We start from the raw sequence: 20,905 nt of genomic DNA, 5'->3' as shown, positions 1-20,905 counted from the left end.
ATCTTTGTTCTGCCACACCCTTCTAGTCATTCAGCCGGACCTCACTACAAAGGGCCATAGACCAAAATCTCTGGACTCAGGAGCCAATCTTTTCTCCTTTAAAATGTTTTTTTCTCTAGTATTTTTACACAAAGACTGAAAAACCAACACACCAGGTATTAGGAAAAATCAATAATTCCCCCAATATATACAAATAATAGCATTTGTTGTTATGAATTTAGAAAATGATTCTGTTTCCCCTTCTGCCTCAGTGGGCGCCCTTTTTAGCCTTCAAGCCCAACCATGCAGAAGGTGTGTTGCTTCTCGAATGGGGCCACATGTAGCCTGAAGATTCTGGAAAGTAATGTGCAGTCAGACCATGGATTGATTGTCCTGAGAGCCGGTGAAAGGAAGAGGAGAAATGTCTCCATCTCTAGGATAATGAGAGAGAAAAGAGAATCTTCCCAAAGATGAATGCTTATTACCTGTATACCAAGAAGACTCTGTGACATAAAGTTCATTATTCTTGGCCAAAGGGTGCCATCTAGGAGCCAAGTTCTATTTCCTCCTAGAGTCCCTGCCTTTCATTCATCATTGGGTTCAAGCTGCCAACCCAAGAGATGCAAATCCATCCCCTGGGGCTTTGGAAGATAGAGGTTACTGGGTCAAGATCCTCGAATGGATAACCAAATAAATACACAGGCCCAAAATTCGGTCTCGAGTCATTCCTATACTTTTGAAACTGCCACTCATAGCCTGGGGCTTCAGAAGAAAAGAGATGAAAGAGAAGGCTACAAAAGCCAGGAGCATTCACATCTCAGGTCAGCTGGTGTGGTTTCTAGAGACTCTGACTGACCAAATTAATGTTCCTTAGGAACTGGCTCCATTGTGGTATCCATGATTCCTGGCTCTGTAAGCACTTTTCAACATAGGCAGGGAAAGAGGTAGACCTCTGACTTGCCAAGAAAGAGAGGTTAGACTATGGCTGGTCTTCACAGTTTCCAGTCAAATTCTCAATATTGTCTTTCACAGTCGTTCATATTTGAGAGTCAAGGCAGGGACTAGGGAGATGGGTCAGAGAGTAAAGGGTTTGTGCAAGAATCGGGACCTGAGTGTGGATCCTCAACATTTGCATAAGATGGAGAAATCAAGGCTTAGTGATGTGTGACTGCAACTGTAGCTTACCTCTGGTCTCCACTTACGAATGTATGAGCAAATGCACCCATATGTACACATACACATAACATAGATACATGCATGCAGGTACACATGAACACACACACATTCACATAACACACACACACACAGACACACACACAAACACGTGCGTGCGCACGCATGCACGCAGGTGCGCATATTTCCTCATGTTCATACATTTCATATTCTCTGGCCTTTGCAGGTTTCATGCTCTTCTCTTTTAGCCATTTCCATTCCAGCGAGTAGGATAGGAAGCGATGGAACCAAGACAGTGAATGACTAAGTGCTTTGATCAATAGGGCTGTAAGAGCACTGGCCATCAAATCTAGGTCTCACCCCAGCTCTTGTGAGTTAGGATGTATACATTGCACCAAGTTCATCCAAAGGGTGGGTTTGCATGAATCCAAGGTGTCTTTAATAATAACCATGTCCCATGGTTCCCTCTGTTATTAATGAAAGGACAGTGTGGCAAGGAAGGGCTTTCAATGCAGCACAATTAAATTTACTCAAGCGTTTGTGAAATAGATGAGTCTCCAAAGTGCTGAGCATGCAGAATTTAAAAAAAAAATTAAAAGAATACAGAAGCATAATTTGAGTATATTCTAGGGTGCTGTGGCAGAATCAGAATTCCTGTAGAGATTCAAGCATCAAGAGATGAACAGGAAGCACTCGGGGGAGAAGCTGAGGAATATTTTAAAGGCAGAAACTGCCACCTCGGAGATTTTAAATTTGGCACATTCGACACTTCTCAAGGAGTCCTCCCTGCTACAAACAGCATGGATGTGAATACCAAAGAGTACGGCTCACTGGAGCCAAGCTTGTTTTCTGGGGTCCACTGCTTTGACCTCCATGGAGGTTGGACTCTGGACTTCCTTACAGGACAGCACATGTGGAATTATGTGTAGCCCATGACACCACACCCTCTGAAATCTGGGGAAGGTGAAACCCTTCCTCCTCTTCTCTGTTTTCATTCTCAAGTCTTTAAAGATGGACCATGAGATTTTGATTACTTACGCCAATTCTGGATAGCTCGGTTAGGTAAGTAAGCTTAGCTCTGTAGTGTAAGTGGGGAAGGGGCACAGGAGAACATCAGGTGCCCTGCATATTGTTTTTATATTTATTCCTTCAATAGAGAGTCTCCTACTAAATATGAACCTCACCAGCCTTCAGCTAGGCGTCCTTGTCAGTGAATCCTGAGCAGTTATTTAATCTCTGTATCCTCACAGGTGTACACAGCCACACCCATCTTGATGTGGTTTCTGGGAATCTGAATTTATGACTTCATGCTTGTGTGACAAGCACTGTATTAACTGAAACAGCTGCCCAGCACCTCAGCGGGATTCTTATATGTAGAGGAGAGGACATGACATGTTGATATTTGGTCCTACTAAGGTAAAGCGCTGCACTGGTCTTCTAATAAGAATTTTTTGAGTTTTTTTTTTTTAATTCTGCATTCTTCTGGGATATTGATAAAAATCCATGGTCATAAAGTATGAAAGGAATACAGATCAATCAACGAATTAAATACAGATTAGCACTCTTAAACTGTTGTTTGGATTTTAATTTTCTGGGTTTGGTTGGTTTTTGTTGCTTTTGTTGTTTGCTTGGTTGGTTGGTTGGTTTAAAGATCATATTTTTTTCAGTATAGTCCAACCTTTACAAAACTTGCTGTGTAGCTCGGGTAAGCAAGCTAGCCTTGAACTTGCAATCTTGCTGCTTCAGGCTCCAAAGGGTTGGGATTTTGTGCCACTGTGTCCCACCCAGACAAGCAATCTCTAACTGATCATTTTCCTTTCCTTTCCAGGTAGTCAGGTGATCCTGATTACCACAAATCTACATCTCAGAGTTTATCAAAGAGCAAGAGCACGGTGAGAAAGGAGGCAAGTAGGTTAAACATAAAATAAGTAAGTCTGCTGTTATTCAGATTCTCTTTAAAATATTAACAGTACATTGGATGCTTCTGGTGTGGGTTTGGAAAAAAATAAACAAGGAAAGAGATAACAGGCCAGTGATAGATTTCCCCCACTAATCTAAATGCATATATATAACTTGCTTTGTATAGTCTGGTAAGAAATTATCAGAGTTCCAGGATGTGAGCTTTGTTCAACAGACTCATGGAGAGTTATTGAGGCATGTTCAGACTGGCTAGGGCATGTCATGTGAAGGCAGGGGAAGAATCCTGTACGTTGTCTTAAAGAAACAAAGTTTTTATTAACTTTTTTGTATTCATTGGTTTTTAAACAATTCTTCATACAATGTGTTTTCATCACATGCTATCCCCTTATCCATCTCCTCCAAGATCCTCCTGACCTATTGAACATGTTTAACATGAGCTTAATTAAGCATGAAGATTAAGAAAAAGGCAGGCAGTCTGAAGAAAGTAAGAGACAATTGGAAGCATGGTGTGGGATTCTTTGAGTCATAGAAAGAAAGACATATCCAAATGTGGGAATGGACTCCTCAATGAAAAACTGCCAGAATCCTACACAGCAGGTCTATTCTTTTGGGAACAGGTAGATATCCCACTGAATCTTACACAGCAGGTCTCTTCTTTTAGGAACGGGTAGAGACTATACCAGAAGACACTCATGCATAAAATACGATTCTCTATCCTACTAAGGTCAGACAGAAAGGGAAATAGAATTGTCATAAGAGTTTCCGAGTCTTCCCACGCCTCTGGTGGTCTCATCTCTCCTTCCTCGGAGTCTTCTCTACACTGTAAGCCTATCTTAAGCAGGGTATTTGATTACTAAGATAGATCACAGTCAATTCTTAATAAATGTTGCAATGAAGTCAACTTACAGATGAATTGACAACCACAAGATGAAGTGAGACTGTATCCAACATAAACAAGGAGAAGTAGGGGGTTCAGTTAGATCTAGACAGGGAGCTAGGTCTCCAAAAAGGGAAGGGACTTTCAGCAAGCACGAATCTTCCTTCTTCTTTGAAGATGCCAAAGTCTGGTGTGCTGAGTTAGAGGCATGAACTTGGAGTCTGGCCCTGGGGAAAACTGAAGGCTGACATTTCCTTGTCTGAGCTGCTTGCTTAAACTTCTGGTTCTATTTCAGTCTTGAGTGGTCCCAGGACACATGACCCAATGGAAGAAATAAAGAACTGAATCTTAAGAGATCTGAGTTCTCTGCTCAGTTTGTCATGGTGACCTTGGATAAGACATCTCACCTCTAAGATCATGAGCAACCTTCATTAAATAACAAACGAGAGGGCTGAACTGAACCGCACCATCCAGCTCTGTGTCTGGGTTCTCTTCTTACAAAGACATTTTCTGAACAGCTATGATACAGATGGAATTTGGATTTTATAACTAGAGGAATGAGGAGATGGCTTAGTGGGAAAGAGTGCCTGCCACACAAGCATGAGAACCTGAGTTCAAATCTCCAGGACTTCTGTAAATGCTGGAAATGGCTGCCTGTGTGTCTGTAAATGCTGGAAATGGCTGCCTGTGTGCCTGTAACCCCAGGGCTGTGCAGTCTGGCGGGGCTAAGACAGGCTGTTCTCAGGAACTCTCTAGCCACCCAACCCACTTGAAATGGTGGGCTTTAAGTTCACCGAGAGGCTCTGTCTCAAGGAAATAATGTAGAGAAAGAGGAAGGCACTGAATGTCCTTCAGCCATCTCCACATACGTGCACAGAGATGCACATGTACCTGAACACACATGTGCATATACACCACACGTGCGAAATAAATAATCATAAATATATAAAGCATAATATCTCATACTAAAAACAATTTATAGTATAGATATACTAATCAAGAGAAGAAAATTGTTCAGAATCTCAGCATGGAGGGATTACACATGAAGGGATTATCACAGCCAATGGGGAAGTGAACTAGGAATATAACTTTCTGTCTATAATATCTCCTGATACTTGAGTAGAAATGAAAGATAGATAGATAGATAGATAGATACATACATACATACATACATACACAGGTACATAGATATAAGGTTTATAAGCAGTAAAAAATATGTCAAGACAGCATTATTTGTCATTTATAAAGTTGAAGGCTAGACAGAATAGCTGACTAATCAAAAAACGTGCTCTGAAGAGGAAGTCCAACCTCATGCAGAGTGCCAGCCTCACCCCAGTTAAGTACACTGTCTGCATTTGTCAGTGACAGAAAGAACAGTGCTCCGTGGGAGCACCACACCACTGCCCACTGTGCTCGGTCAGACCTGGCCCAAGCTTAGCATCATGATCAGCTCAAATGACCCTGGCAAAAACTGCTGGTTCTATCAACTTCTATGAAAGCAGCCACGTCCATAATTCAGACAGCCTTCCTCCTAGAGACTTTCCCATGGCCAGACTCTTGTCTGTCTATGCATCAGAGAATCTGCCCTTCATCTCAGCTTTTCTGTCTACCCCATCTGTCTGTCCATTTTCTTCTTAGCAAGCTATAAATTTTATAAAGCTCAGATATGCAAAATAATCCCAGGTCAAGATATGAAATCTTATTTTGCAGAGTTTTTGTCTAACATTACAGTTATCACCTAAAGAAATTGCCCTTATCTGATTTTTAAATGTACACATATGTGCTTATATACTTATAATGTATTGATATTTTGATTTTGAATTCCTTTTTAAGGGCAACATTCAAAGCGGTAGGTTTTGTTATAGCATTTTCATAGACATCTCCCATGATGCTTTGTTCTTATTCATCCCCCCCCCCCAGCATCACTAGCATCACTTCCACGGACACTTTATAATACATATTCATGGGTCCGCTATCACTACAAGATGATATAACTGTGTGCATGTATGTACTTAAAACCATGTGTATGTGTGTATGTATGGGACTATGTAATTATTTATGCACATGCTAGATGCAGCTGTCTCCCCCTCCCCCCTTCCAGTCCACCTAGGAAATCTGTTGGAGATCAACCGCTGCTCTCTCCTTGGACTTGATATATAGCGTAGGCAGTCAGCTGCGATTAACACAGCTCTCTCCTGGGAAAAGGCACAGAATAACTTTATTGATCTCTCCTCCTTCCCCTTCTCCACATTGCTCTGCTGAGACGTTGTTGTCTTAACTCTTCAACATTAGACCACAAGGAAACAAACAAAAAAATGAAATCCTTTGGTTTGGAGGATGGGGTTGATTTTCTGATATTCTTTTTTGAAGGAAAGATAGAAAATGAAAAAGAAACAAAACAACAGGTAGCCCCATGGGTGTCTCAATAACCAGGGACAGGTGCTGAGTTCCCTGGTTTTCTTGATGCAGAAACCTGTGCTTTGTATACACTGCTTAACTGAGTTCCGCTCCTCCAGGGCTCTTCATCTTTTGTGACTTCACCGCCATCTTTGAAAAATGCCATGACTTTTATAAATACCGCTCTCTCTCACACTTCTGAGCACATACCCAGAACACCAGAATGTGGGGAACCAGAATATGTTTCCGTTGGTCAAGTTTTTCTTTTTACTATTCTTGGGGTGGATTAAGGGGTTCCCTTTTTAAATTTTTAATTGCGGCTGGATTTCGCTGTCTTTAAACAAAGAAAACTCTGTACAGAAACTTCACGATCCCTGGTGCCGTTTAGAAGTTTCTCGGATACAATTTTATTCAGGTTTCTATTGTTGCCATTTGTCAGTGCCCAGGATCAAACTCTGAACCTAGACAAGCACACTACCACCAAGCCACCCCCAGCCCTGAGCCCTCTGATTTTAGAAATAACAAAAAAGGAGGTGGTCAGGAGTACCCTCCTGCCTCCAGTTCTTTAGATAACAGGGGAAGAATGGCCCAGTGCCTCACTCTCCCTGTCCTTCCAGCTTCTGAGCCATCCTGTGGGATCAGTTCTGAGAGTGGGCAGGGAAGGGTCAAGGCAGTAGAGAGAGGCAGAGAAAAGGGAACACTGAGAGGGCAAAGCTAAACCTCTAAAAACTCCCCCTTACACCCTTCATTTAGTTCTACTCCCTGTAATAACAGTTCCTGAAAAGCCCCTGAAGTTTCTGAATCTACCAAGTTCAAGGATTTAAGCACCCACAGTTTTCTTGTTCCTTTGTTTTAGTTTTAGGGGTTTTTTTCTCTCCTGTAATGTATAATAAGTCATGATTAGCAAATAAAGATGCCTAGTCAAACGGATTCTACCATTTACAATGGAATGCTTGACTGAGCCAGCTACTTGAAAGGCAGAAGCAGGAGGTTTGCAAGTTCAAGATCAGCCTCATCAACTTAGTGAGGCCCAGTCTCAAAACGAAAAGCAAAAAGGCTGGCATCTCACTGGTACTGCCCTTGCCTCACATGAGCAAGACCCAAGATTGACTCTCAGTGCTGCAAAACCCAAATCAAATCCAATCAAGCCAAGCTTTCACCTGAACCGCTCACTACTCAGACACATGCTGAAGAAATTCACAGAAAGGAAAAAGAGACTTTGCAACCAAACAAGGTCACTACAATGGCCAATGTTGAATGTACAACTGAGTACTAACAATAAGACATCTACCTCTTTTAATATGCAAATAATAGATACACCCAGGGCAAGGACATCAGCTCTGCTGCCCAGGTGATATACTTTTTTTCTTCCTGGATTTATAAGCTTAGTTTTAATTGAATACCATATAAATTTTAACTATCTGGCTTGTCATTATATATATATATATATATATATATATATATATATATATATATATGAGATTATTCCAAAGGAGACTACAATATCCAGACAAAGATTAAAACCTTGATCCAACCCTCTCTTGCTTTATATGTACATGCACATCTATGTACATGTATGTATATGTATTAAGCATCACCCTCCCTGTAGTAGGCCAAGGGAATGACCACTGAATTCTAAACATTTCTACAGTGTGTTCTCAGCAACCCACTGGTGAAGCACCAGGTTCCCAAACACATTGTAAGCAAATAAACACAATACAATTACTCTTTATTCTTCACCTTGAAAGATTTCAGAAGCCTGGAGTTTTAATTGAGAGTCTGGCATCACTAAAAGACATAACTCTGCCATTTCCTTCCTGTTCTTGGTCTACAGTTTCTCGGGAAGACAGCACATCAGTCACATTGGCAGCTAGGAAGAGCTTGCTAATCTCCTGGAGGGTGTAAAATACGGTCACACCAAGAGAGAAAAGAGACTCAATGAAGATGCTTCTTAGAAGCCACAGAGGTTTGATGGGCTCTAGCATTCCACATGGCTCACAGCAAACCAGAAAAAGAAGGACTGTATCTTACACAAATAAGCCCACTGACCCTTCCTTCCAAACGGGACCACTATGTAACATATACAAAATTAAGATGACTCCTTTCACACTAAGGCATGCAGATGCTTCAGTCAGCATGGCCATGTCCTGGTGTTTGCCTTTTGTTATTTTAGTAGGATTACAGTGATGCCTCGGACTGTCCATGACAATGATGATAGCATCTGACTGTAGGAGTGGTTCTGATGGTAAGGTTCTGTTCCCCAATTGGTTCTTGATCTGTCAGTAGAGAAGTCATAGGCCAATTGCTAGGTAGAAGGAAGTGGTGGGATTTCTAGGTCCCTGGAGGCAAAGAGACAGAGGCAAGGAGAGGAGTGGAGAGTTTACTATGCTTCTGAGGGAGGAAAGGTAACCAGCCATGTGAGATCTCAAATGGAGTGGCCACACTGGCCACTTCTACAGGTGGGCAGTCCGAATGTTTAGCTGGGACTAGATGTAACTGAGCAACTAAAGTTTAGGGCAGGTGGAGAGGTATGGAGCTAAGAATATTGATAAGGGCACACTTTTACAGGTGGGAGATAAGTAGCACCCAGCAATTGTGTTAAAAGGCAAGTTGAAATTGAACAACTGTATGTGACTGTGTCTTTTATCCATGGATTCAGGAAAGCTGGGTGGGGACTGGTAACACAACCCATTCCTGGTGCTTAGGCCGGGTAGCAAAGCTACTCACAACATCTGACAGCTGAGGATGAAGGCTAGGATTGTAGAAAAAAGCTGATGTGAAATAGGGAATGGGGTTACACAGCATGACTGGAGACCAGCATCTGTTTCTACGCTACTTTTATCCTAAGGGAAAAACTGCCCAGAGAATGCTTTGGGATAATCCTGAACCCACAGAGATTCCAAAACTCAATTAGCAGGAAGCGAGACTTCAGTCTAGCAAATCTAAAGATAACTTGGAAAACCCCACTAAGTATGTTCTAGAAAATTCAATGGATAAAATAGAATTGAAATAAAGAAGTGGGTGATGATTAGGCTGGCAAGATGGCTCAACTGGGAAAGGAAGTTGCTACCCAGCCCAGCAACTGAGTTTGATCCCCAAGACCCACATGGTGGAAGGAGAAAACTGACTCCAGCTGGCTATTCTCTGACCACAGCATATGTGATGTGGCATGTAAGTGACCACACATACACAGACATATATACAAATGCAAAAGTAAATGTATATATGAAAAAGGAAGTGGATGTTGAAAAACACTTGAACATGGGTTTGTAACCCAAGTCTGCCACATTTAGTAACTGTAAAACTGAGGACACTACTTATGACTGAATCTCTGACTTTTGACCTGTGAAATGGATATCATAATATCATCTATTGCTAATGTTGTGTGTGTGTGTGTATGTGTGCATGTATTTATATATGTGCATGAGTGACCATGGTACAAGTGTGGCGCTGAGATGGAGTCCCTTTTCTCCTTCCATCATGTGGGTCCTTGGTATCAAATTCAAGTCCTTAATCTTGGTGGCAAGCACCCTTACCCACTGAGCCATCTTTCTGGCCTCTACTTGCTAATTATTTGGAGCCTTATTAAGATAAGAAATGTAAATTATCATAGTGAATGCCATCCCAATTTCCATTTTACCTCTCTTCCATGAGTTAATAAAATACACATTTTTTTGTACTGTTTGACAAATCTATTACATTTATTGGTTTAAAAGTTATCATAAATGTTTTTGTGATGTGACATGTTGTGGTACCACATCACATTGTTTATTTACAAGATAAAAATATCTACTTTACTGTAATGAATTCTTTATTAAATCATGCTCAGCTCAGTTCAAGGTCTTTCTAACATGTAATTGAGTCCTCTCAAGAAATGGTGTGGTCCTGTAGCTTTGAAAGGAGAGGACAAGCTGCTGTCATGTTAGAGGTGAGCCTGTGATGTCACTATGCTTACCTTCTCAAGCCCAGGCCTTCCTCATCTGTTAAGTAGACATAGATAGCACTTTTTTCACTTCTGGAGAGGTTGGAGGAGCTAGATGTGGGAGGCAAACACACAAAGTAGCAACTCTACAAACATGGCTCCCCTTTACCACCATCAATGAGGTAGTGACATTAGCAGAGATAGATTTTATTTCAACATTTGCAGGGGGCGTTGATGGTCACTCCTCTTCTAGTTCGAACTTTAATTTCTTTGACAGTTAGAACCACTCTTTCCCAAACGGAAGTTCACAGTGCTTCTGTGTACTGTCAAATGCCCTTGGCATTCCTATAAGAGCGCTACATTTCTTAGACAACTCTTTGCAAAACTAACTTAGAAGCCATTTGTCCTGAAGAAAACTTTTTCAAGAAAGGGTTTATTCTCTTCTCCTGATCTTTTCAGCAACCTGAGACTTGAATTCTCCCATCTTTCTGGAAACCTTCTCAGTACACAAGGGAAGGGCTTCTCAAACTCTGCAGCTCATTTCATAACATTATGGAAGCAATTGTGCAATGCCTTTAGAAACATTAATCCATCTTCTACATGCCATTTCAATAGTCCCAGTGATGAAACCATCCTTCTATCTTTGTTCATGCCTCACTGACCCATCTTTAGATTTCTGTGTATTTGGATGGTTCTGAGGCTTAGAGTCATTAGTGCCAGAAAACAGCAGAAAGCTGACCAGGGGAAAGTTTTTTCAGTAGCACTGCTACCCAGTGCTGCCTGCCCCAGAATGCCCATCCTCACCTGCCTATAGAACCTTGCACCTTGTCTACTCGCATAGGTTTGGTTTTCTCTTGAAAGTTCTCACTTTGTGCTTTAGTCTTAGACTGCTGCCACAAAACTGGACTTCTGATCTTGTTCCTTCCGGGCAGCTCTTGCCTATTGCTACTTATATCCCAGGCTGGCATCGAGACCAAGGTTCTGTTAAGGTTCTAGTATAACCATATTTGAAACAAGAATGCTGGGCTGGCTGGTACTCTGTGCAGATATATTAAAGACAATTAAAAGGAAATACAGACATTATTCAAATGCTTGAGCATTAAGCATTACTGAGAGCAATACAGGAAACCTAAGTGGTTTCTTAGGTGGAGTACACTGTTCCTGGTACTGTAATTCCAGCTCATGTGTGGAGTGGAAGGAACAAGTTCTTATTTCATCTCCTAGCTTGAAGATTTTACTCAATATATTGTCATCAGACAGAGGATATACCAGCTATTAAAACAGTAAAATAGACACTAGCTTGATATCAACCTAAATGATGATTTTAATAGAATAAGTTCCATATAATTTTAAATTAGTCAATCTACAGGTTATTGTAAATTTAAAATCTTGAAGTGTATCCCTTTTAAAATACTTCATGTTTTGCAGAAGCAAACTATTTCCATATGAACATACCTAGAGAAAGCTAATAAGAGTAAATGTTGAACAGAAAACTCTACATACTTGACACATGTATAGCCTGCAGGCATACTCATAGGGACTCACAGCTTTTCATCAGGAGGCTAAACAGAAGGCTGGAAACTTACAGCCAATCACGGCTCTTCTTGATCTTCAAACCCCATTTCTGTACCTCCCACATATGCCTGTGTATCTCACCCTCTAGTACTCTGGTCTCTTGAATACTTTTTTTTTTTTTTTTTTTTTTGTAATTCACTGAAAGCAGATATTTTCCAAAGCCTTGAATGTGAAAGTTGTCAATCCTGTGGAGTGGACACTGATTTGGTCTACTTAAGAAAATGCCTTCCAGCATGGTGGTGATGATGCACTCTGGAGGCAGAGGAAGCTGGATCTCTGTGAGTTCAAGGCCATCCTGGTCTACAGAACTAGTTCTAGGACAGCCAGGGCCACACAGAGAAACCCTGTCTCAAAAAAGAAAAAACATCAAAAGAAGGAGGAGGAAAGGGATGGGGGAAGGAAAGAAAAGAGAGATGGGGAGGGAGAAGTGGGGGGGGGGCTTCCAATCATGAGCAAAATGCTGTCTGTACACACATGTACTTTTTTCAGAGACATTGTCTAGGAGAGTCAGTTCCTTAATCAAAGTGATGAAAATACCCAAGAAAACCTATTTAAGAGAGAAAGGACTTTGGATTGTGGCTTCAGAAGGTTCAGTCCATAGTTAGTGGCATCCATTATTTCTAAGAGAGCACACCATGGCAGAACAAAGTGGTTCACCTCATCAGAGCCAGGAAGCAGAAGAAACCTGACACATGGCCCAAGGAGCAGGCACATGCTTCAGAAATGTCCTTCTTGTTATCTGCTTCCTCAAGTAAGGCCACACCTCCTCACAGACCATTCAGCTACAAGTATCACAGGATTGATGATATAGATGATAACTGATATAGTTAGTATATTCAGGAACCAACCCTCAACAAGTGGGGACCAAACCTTCAATGTGTGAGCCTTTGGGTAGATACTTCCTGTCTAAACCATAATAGCATTCAAAAAAAAAAAAAACAATGGGTATCTTTATATTTACAGTTAGGTTAAAAAGTCAGACTGATTATGCAAATAACTATTATTTCTCTCCTTAGAAGACACTGGACTTTGCTTTCTACCCCTAACTTAGGGACTCACGTAGAACATAATACTCTGTAGTGTGAATAAGTAACAAATCCTTTCTTGCCCAGAGGTCAATATTTCATCAGTCTCAACTTCCTGGAGCCCAGCCTGGAATGTAGAAGTGAGCAAATCAGACATGAAGAGCTCAGTGTCCACTCAATGTAGCGATGCCTTCTTTTCATAGGCCACGCAGAACTGTCCACTGACCCCAACTCACAATTTATCATAACTCATTACTTTTAACCATATATGAATATGGACAATGTCTATAAGTAATATGGAAATGCATAAAAGGACTCAAAAGAGCAACCATCACAGATAAAGACCAGAATGACTGAAACATCAAAAAGTAGGGAAAGACATCCACGAGCACAAGATCCATCAGCATCATTTGAAAGAATAATACTTAGGACCATTCACAATAGTAAGCTGTAGCATCACTCACAAGGGTAACCCTTAACACCTTTTGAAGGATATCCCTTATCTCCATTCAGAAGAGCACCGTTAACAAGGAATGTTCCACAGCCATCAAGGAGGTAACATACTGAAAATTATTTAAAGAGAGAGGATCTGAGCCCAGTGGCACATACCTTTAATCCTAGTATTTGGAAAGCAGAGGAAGGTGGGTCTCTGAGAGTTTAAGACCAGCCTGGTCTACATAATGAGTTTCAGGCCAGCTGGTGCTACATGGTGAAAGTCTGTCTCAAAAGAAAAATATCAGAAAGAAAGTGTAAGGAATCAAATACATTATTCCATGGGTTAAAGTTCTAGCTCTATAAACCTAACAAACTGAATTCAATCCTTAGAAAACATATTAATAATGAGCAAGGTGAGGTGGCACACCTCTGTAAAGTCAGCATTCCCATGGCAAGATGGGAGGCACATAGAGGAAAATTTTCTGGACAGTTGCAAGCCTGCTAGCCTGGAGCATAGAGCAGTTGAAGTAAGAAAGACTCTCAATAAAGGGTCAGGCAAGGGCTAACTGAAAAGTTGTGGCACAGGCTTGGCTGCAATACGTATACACTAAACACATAAACACGTTGTTGTTGTTGTTGTTGTAAACAGATTGAAATGTAGAAGTTGTGATGCCTGGAAACTTTTGTTTTTATAAAACAAGAAGTTTGTTCATAGGGTGACCGTGTACCTTGATAGCTGATGCATTTGCTAATGTAATGGAAGAGGCACCACTTAAGCATTCATCCAAACGTCATACTCAGGTTTTTCTCTTCCAGGTAGGGTTTGCATGCCCAAAGATGATACTCCATGTTACATTTGCCATGTGTGTGTGCACTCTTTACATAAGCACAAGCAGGTGGCTTAATGAAGGCAAGGTAAGAGGAGGATTGTCTAAGCCTTGGTAACAGGGTCTTCCCCACATGCTACTCAATGGGGACTTATGTTAATGTCTTTTCATGCTCACCTTGTACTTATTTGTTTCTATGTGGAGTGGAAGATCTACAAATTGAGTATCCATTGAGGGAAAACATAGCAATGCTGTACTATTCAGAAGTAGGAAGCTTTGGCAGGGAAATTGTTGGTGAGATATCCAAAATTTAACTCCAGTGACTCATCCTGTGATTTGGACATATTTTGTCTTAGTCAGTCTCCCTTTCCAAGATTTTCCTAACCACATTTAGCATTTGCAACTTCTGAAATGGATCTGCAAAGAAACGGTCCTAGGCTCAACAGGAAGAATTCCCTCTTGCAATCATTCGCCTTTGTACTGGAAAATCCAGGGGTGCTGGCAGCTGCTAGAACCTTACAGTTCTGCTATGCCAAACTCGGTGTGGGGGTAGCGAGTACCAAATTTCTCTTTGACTTTTACTACACAGAAAAGCTTTCTTTGCAGAATGAGGTCTCTCCAGTTGTAGGCTCACATCTTCCCATGACTCCTGTCTCTCATTGCCATCAAGCAAACAGGAGAACCACACTAGCCTCACTCCCACTCCCTGTGCCTCTGTCTTCCAGATGGGAAAGGTGGAGGCTTAATTTCACTCCCCCTCCCTCCCCAAACCCACTCTTAGCTACAAAGTCTTTCTGGTGCACCATTGATCTCCATCCATTTCTTCCTCTTTTCATCGACCAAGGTCTGCCAACCCCCCCTCAAGCACTTTGGCTTCATTTTTTGGCTTGTTCCAGTAGGCTGCCTCTATCCCTCTAGTTACATCACCTACCAGTCCACCTAAAATTTTAGCAACAAAATATCTTTAAGTTCTGCCTTTGGTTTGTCATGACTGAGTCCCAAATCTTTGGTGACAATTTATCTGGTGTTGTTTTGTATCTATGAGACTATGGGTTTGAGGAAACCACAACATCTGGTAAAACACTATAGATTATTGTCACAGTAAATGGCTCTTTCTGGATATGACATAATGGGGACCAACTTTGTCGAAGTCCAGCCTGATCCAGAGCTCCTGACTAACATGCCTGTGTGGGCTTTCCCATGGTAAGGCTCGTCACTGCCTGTGAGTTTTCATTGTCTTCCTGCCCCCATTTGCTCTCCAGAGAAAGGCATCAAGATTCCCTGAAAGACAGAAAGGTGTGTTTCACACCATAAAATGAGTGACCTACAAGGCTTGCCCAAGGGCTTTGTCCTCGGCCCCCTTGTCTTGTTTATTTTATTAGAATCTAGAGTGAAAATAGATTCCATCCTTGTCTGCAGATATTAAGAGTAAAGGGGGAATGCAGATGTCAAGATCAAAGCTCATGGAGAACTCCAAAAGAGGTCAAACTGCAGCGCCTAGAAAGTGACAGATATCAATAAGTTCTGAATGTGAGGTTCACAGCTCTAAGGAATAAGATGAGGGAGGCCCTGCATAATTATTACACTATAACTATAAACCTTCCAGGGTAGGAGGTCAGGATGAAGGGGGAGGTCATAAATTATTTATAAGGAAAACACTAACTGCCAGCGGTTTTCTCCCGAGCCAGCAGAAGCATACTCAAGTTACATTAGTAGCATCGCACTGTCTGGGACAAAGGATGAGCTGGTTACAGGCTGTTCACTGCTCTGACGGCCCGAGAATATTTTCAGTTCTTGTTGCCATATCAAGAGCAAAACAAATCACAAAGAACAATGATTGGTCCAGAAATCACATGCAGCTCATAGTCTTACTTATGTTTATCTTAAAAAGGTAGACATTAAGAATATAATGTCTGGTTTGGGATTTTCTGTTTGTCTGATTTACTTTTAGAATATCTCACTATTTAGCCCAAGTGGCCTGAATACCTTGCTATGTAGCCCAAGTTGATGCTGAACTCAATATGGTCCTGCCTAAGCCTCCTGAGTGCTGTGAGGATGCTTATGTATTACCTTGTCTGCACACAAGGTATATTTAAGGACAGCCATGAAGAAGGATGACCTTTATTCTCTCTACTGAGGACAAGAACAAGACTCTTTGGTGGAAGTTTGTGGAAGAGGTAAGCCATTAGAAAACAAGTGTTTACTTTTTGGTAAGAGTTGAGACATTTTTGGTAAGAGTTGAGACAGTGGAATCAGATGACTTGAGAAATGAACTTCCTGTTTCTAGATATGTCTGAATATAAATTGAGTGACATTATCCCAGGAGACTTTTATATCAATCTTGAAGTGGATACCATGAAGTCTCTGCTATCTGTGTAGATGCTGATTGTGTTTGGTCCATTGGCAGTGTCTTTATAGACTATACGTTCTCTAAGAGTAGAGAGACTTAGTGTTGTATTTTATATTATACAGGCTTCTAACACAGTTCCTTTAGGGATTGAGGCATACCACATATTGCAGAGCACTAACAAAATTATGAAGTCCTATCTAGAAAGACCCTATCCCTTCTAGAAAATCCAGAGCAAATTTCTCAAACCCATTTCTGACTTTTTAATAGCTTATGCTCTGTGGCACATGATTCGATATGGTACAATTTTCTCTTGTACAATGATGCTTAATATGAGCTCCCTCTAAGCTCCCTAATTAGACTGTAAATTCTGAATGAACAAAAGAATAGATTGCCCTGTTAAAATTATGTCAATGGCATCATTAAATCCAGTCTCAAATAGGATGTTAATGTGTTAATACATTTTAGCATTCAAAATCACCTTTGTGCTGCAGAGATGACTAGTTTGAAAAGTGCCAACTCTATAAGCACAAGGACCCAACTGCAGATTCCTAGCATCCAGGTAAAAACATGGCATAGCTGCATGTGTTTTGGTAACCCTAGCAACTGAATCAGGGCATAACAAGTACATCCATAAAGGTCACTGGCCAGCCAATTTAGCCAATTGGTGAGTCTTGGACTCAGTGAGAGAGCTCGTCTCAAAAGATACAATGAGAGCAGTTGGGGAAGAAACCTGACTTTAAACTTCAGTCTCCATACATATGTATACATATATGTATGCTTCTGCATGCATGTGCACACATGCACACACACACACACACACACACACGAGGGGGGATGGAGAGTCACCTTCAACTTATTAACTACAAAAAGAAAAAAACAGTAACCTTTTAGTGAAAAAAATGTCAATTTCGTAACTATCTGCCTTTGCCAAGTCTGCCCCAGTTCCCTAATAATGAAATGGAGGCTTATTTATTTATGAATAAATGCCTAGGCCTTAAGCTAGGCTTGTTCCCCAACTAGATCTTAACTTATATTAACCCATTTATACTGATTTAAGATCTGCCACATAGCTGGTGACCTCTCCTCAGTTTCATATGTCTAATCCACAACTCGGTTGTCAAATCTTTCCCAGAGTTTCTCTCCCTTCCAGATGTCCCACTTTCTATTATACCTTTTGCTATAGGCCCATAGAATTTCTATTTTAACCACGCAGACAAGGAAGGACAGAGACACATCTTCACACAGTGCATAGAAACATTATCCCTACACCACTTAGAAGAGATGGACACCTATAGCACGGGTTTGAAAACATGCTGATTCTGAGGCAAAGCTTCATTTCCATGGAATTCTGGATGCAGATGAATAACTTTCACCTAAATGTGAGGCGTTGCCACATAAACTCAAATTGAGGGAATTTCTACAAAAGATGTGACCAGAAATAGGACTAAGAAAGAATTAAGAACCTTCCCAATCTGAGAAAACATGTCCCGACATGCAATGAGGGAGCCCTTGAGTTTCAAGGGTGACAAATCTAAGGACAAATACAGATGCGTTAGTGGCATTATTACAACAATGTTGATTTGCTGACTTTGTATTGTATTGTGGCTATGATAACATCCAAGCAATGGAAAGGTAAGTAAGCATCATGAGGAGTAGTGTAGTAGATTCATATTCACCCCTTGTCTGTAAGTCTAAAATGACCTGAAAATAAAAGTTGAGTAAGTCCCAGTGTGATTCTCAGTCCCAACACAACTGCCTTGCACCAACAGTAACAAATGCACTCGATCCCCATGGTGTGCGATGGTTACATCCTGCATGCTTGCTGCAGAAACAGAATTGGTAAATCCTGGAGAACTGATGGCTCTTCAAGGACACAGAGCCCTAATTTTTCTGAAAGCCTCTGAGCAGATAGTTCTCAGCAACCAATACACGGCTTTGTTTTATGAAGGTTTCTCTTGGAAGACTCACTATTTGACATCTTCATTAACATGGAACCCAACAGCCAATAGTACCCTGACTGTAACTCATACACGAGAACAGTTTATCTAACACTTGTATTTTTTTCCCTATAAGATACATCACAGCCTCCATGAGCACAGACACACGAGGGCATTTTAGCATTGCACTTAGAAGCTGTGTCAAGTAGCAACAATCTTTAAAATGCCAAAATAGACAAGAAATGGAGCATCAAGTAGCATGGTGTTTTTCTTGTACCCTTCTTCATGAATTGACCTCAAAAGCTCCTGTAATTTGTGAGTTACAAATAAATTTTAACAAGTGAGCTCACTTGCCAGTGTGGAATCTGAGGGAAAGAGTCAATTGCATTTTTAAACACATCCAGTGATTTTGAATTTATAGGTCTTTGCCCTCAGTGAATAAGAAAATAAGAATAACATTTCACTTGAAATGATAAAGTAAATTCTTGAAAATATACTTTAGAGCCAAGGATTTTCCAACTATCAGAACACATCAGAGAGTGAGGGCTACTCACTGGCATTAAAATATATCAAAAAAAATTTATAAGATTTCCAGTTTGGGAGCATTTTAATTTTGCAGCTTAGGCCTGGGGGTCATTAGCTTAGTACAAAGCACCTACCTAAGCATGTAGGAGGTCCTAGGGTTAATCCTTTGTAATACACACACACACACACACACACACACACACACACACACTCTCACACACTCACACACACACTCACACACTCACACACACACACATACACACACACAAACACACCTACATACACACAAACACACACACACACACACAAACACATACACACACACAAACCCACATACACACACACACACACACACTGTTCCACATCCTGGCAATCCTGAGGACATCAGCTGTTCCCTTGTTTCATCAACTCTAATGCTGTTTGTCTCCTTCCATTTTGATCCCTGATACACATGGCCACAAAGTGAACTCCCTCAGTAACAGGACTCAACTGACTGTGACAATTTGTCTATGCTCTGGCCAGGGAGTGGCAGTATTAGAAGGTGTGGCCCTGTTCGAGTAGGTGTGGCCTTTGGGGGTTAGGCGTGGCACCATGGGCATGGGCTTTAAGACCCTCATCCTAGCTGCCTGGGAGCCAGTATTCTGCTAACAACCTTCAGATGAAGATGTAGAACTCTCTGCTCCTCCTGTGCCATGCCTGCCTGGATGCTGCCATGTTCCCACCTTGATGATAATGGACTAAACATCTGAACCTGTAAGCCAGCCCCAATTAAAGGTTGTCCTTATAAAGGTTGCCTTGGTCATGGTGTCTGTTCATAGCAGTAAAACCCTAAGATACTGCCCATCAGCAAACCTCTTCTTCATCACCACACACCCCACTCTCCACTTCTATTCCATGATATTTTTTTTTCAGTTTACAACACAGAAATTCTAATACTCCTCCTCTTGTTCCCAGTCCTCTACCAATGTCTCTCTCCCAGTGCCACCTCAGCATCCTGTCTAGCTGGTCAGCAGGCCCTATGAAATCGTGCGGGTGATGCCTTCATTACCCCTCTGGGATTTAGTGTCTTTTTGCCTTTACTTCTTTCTATATCTTTAATTGTTCTCAAAGGATGGTCTTGAGTAATTGCTGCTCTCACTGCCAGTTTGTCAAATACTTTTGCAAGTATTCACGAAACCATAGTGCTTAAGGATACATAAATTAACTTGCCTAATTATCCTTGATCAAGTCTTCCCTCTTCTCCTTCCTACCCATTTCTATTGAGATCCACTCACCCAGACAGGGGCTGTCAGGCATTCCCTCTGTGCTGCAGTTTAGGATGGCATATAGATCACCTGAGTCTGTGGTAATAAGTTCTTAGCTCGTCTTCTCACATCTTGTCCTGTCCACTGTATAAGCTAATTAATCATATAAAGCAGACAGTTAATCAGCCTAGATGCTCCCCATTGCTGCCTGGCAAAACTCCAAACACCTTCACATGGCATGCAAAGTCCCTCTATGGATATTATTTATAAAGACTTCTTCTAAACCTATTAACAGACTATGACTAAGCCCGATGGACAACTTGCATTCTTCAATAGTCCTGCTCCTCCCTAATTAAACCCTTTGTTTACATTTTCTCCTTCTTCCGGAATCTTTTGCCCCCTAAATCGATCCATCAAAATTTTAATGCCTTTTCCATGCTGAACAGGAAAGAGAAGTCTTCCACTGAGAGTTCTCTGACTCCGTAACTGGGAATAGCCTACATCTCAGACTCCTGTTGGCTCTTCAGAATCATAGCCCATGTATTTGTATTGACATCCAAATAGTGTCATCCTGACATGACAGGGAAGCTGCACTCATAAAATCTCAGCAGTGCAGATGCCTAAACAAGACCTGCATGGTGACAATAGCAGGTGACATGCCAGCCTGGATAGAGAAAATCTCACAGGGTCCCATTCCTAGATGAAAATCTCCAAGGGAA

The 20,905-nt window shown here is 41.3% G+C and overlaps 1 long non-coding RNA gene and 1 pseudogene across 1 annotated transcript in view; both read right to left on the bottom strand.

Annotated features, from left to right (window-relative positions):
* LOC147001995 (uncharacterized) overlaps nt 1-20,905 on the bottom strand; it is a 306,897-nt gene that overhangs the window by 59,955 nt on the left and 226,037 nt on the right. The gene's annotated exons all lie outside the window — the stretch shown is intronic.
* Nucleotides 11,414-11,588, bottom strand: LOC147001996 (U2 spliceosomal RNA; annotated as a pseudogene).

Source organism: Mus caroli, unplaced genomic scaffold (genome assembly GCF_978045245.1).
Source record: "Mus caroli unplaced genomic scaffold, Mus_caroli_1 scaffold_11, whole genome shotgun sequence".
Taxonomy (NCBI): domain Eukaryota; kingdom Metazoa; phylum Chordata; class Mammalia; order Rodentia; family Muridae; genus Mus; species Mus caroli.
Note: the sequence above shows the minus strand (reverse complement) of the source record. Positions and strands in the feature narration are given on the sequence as shown.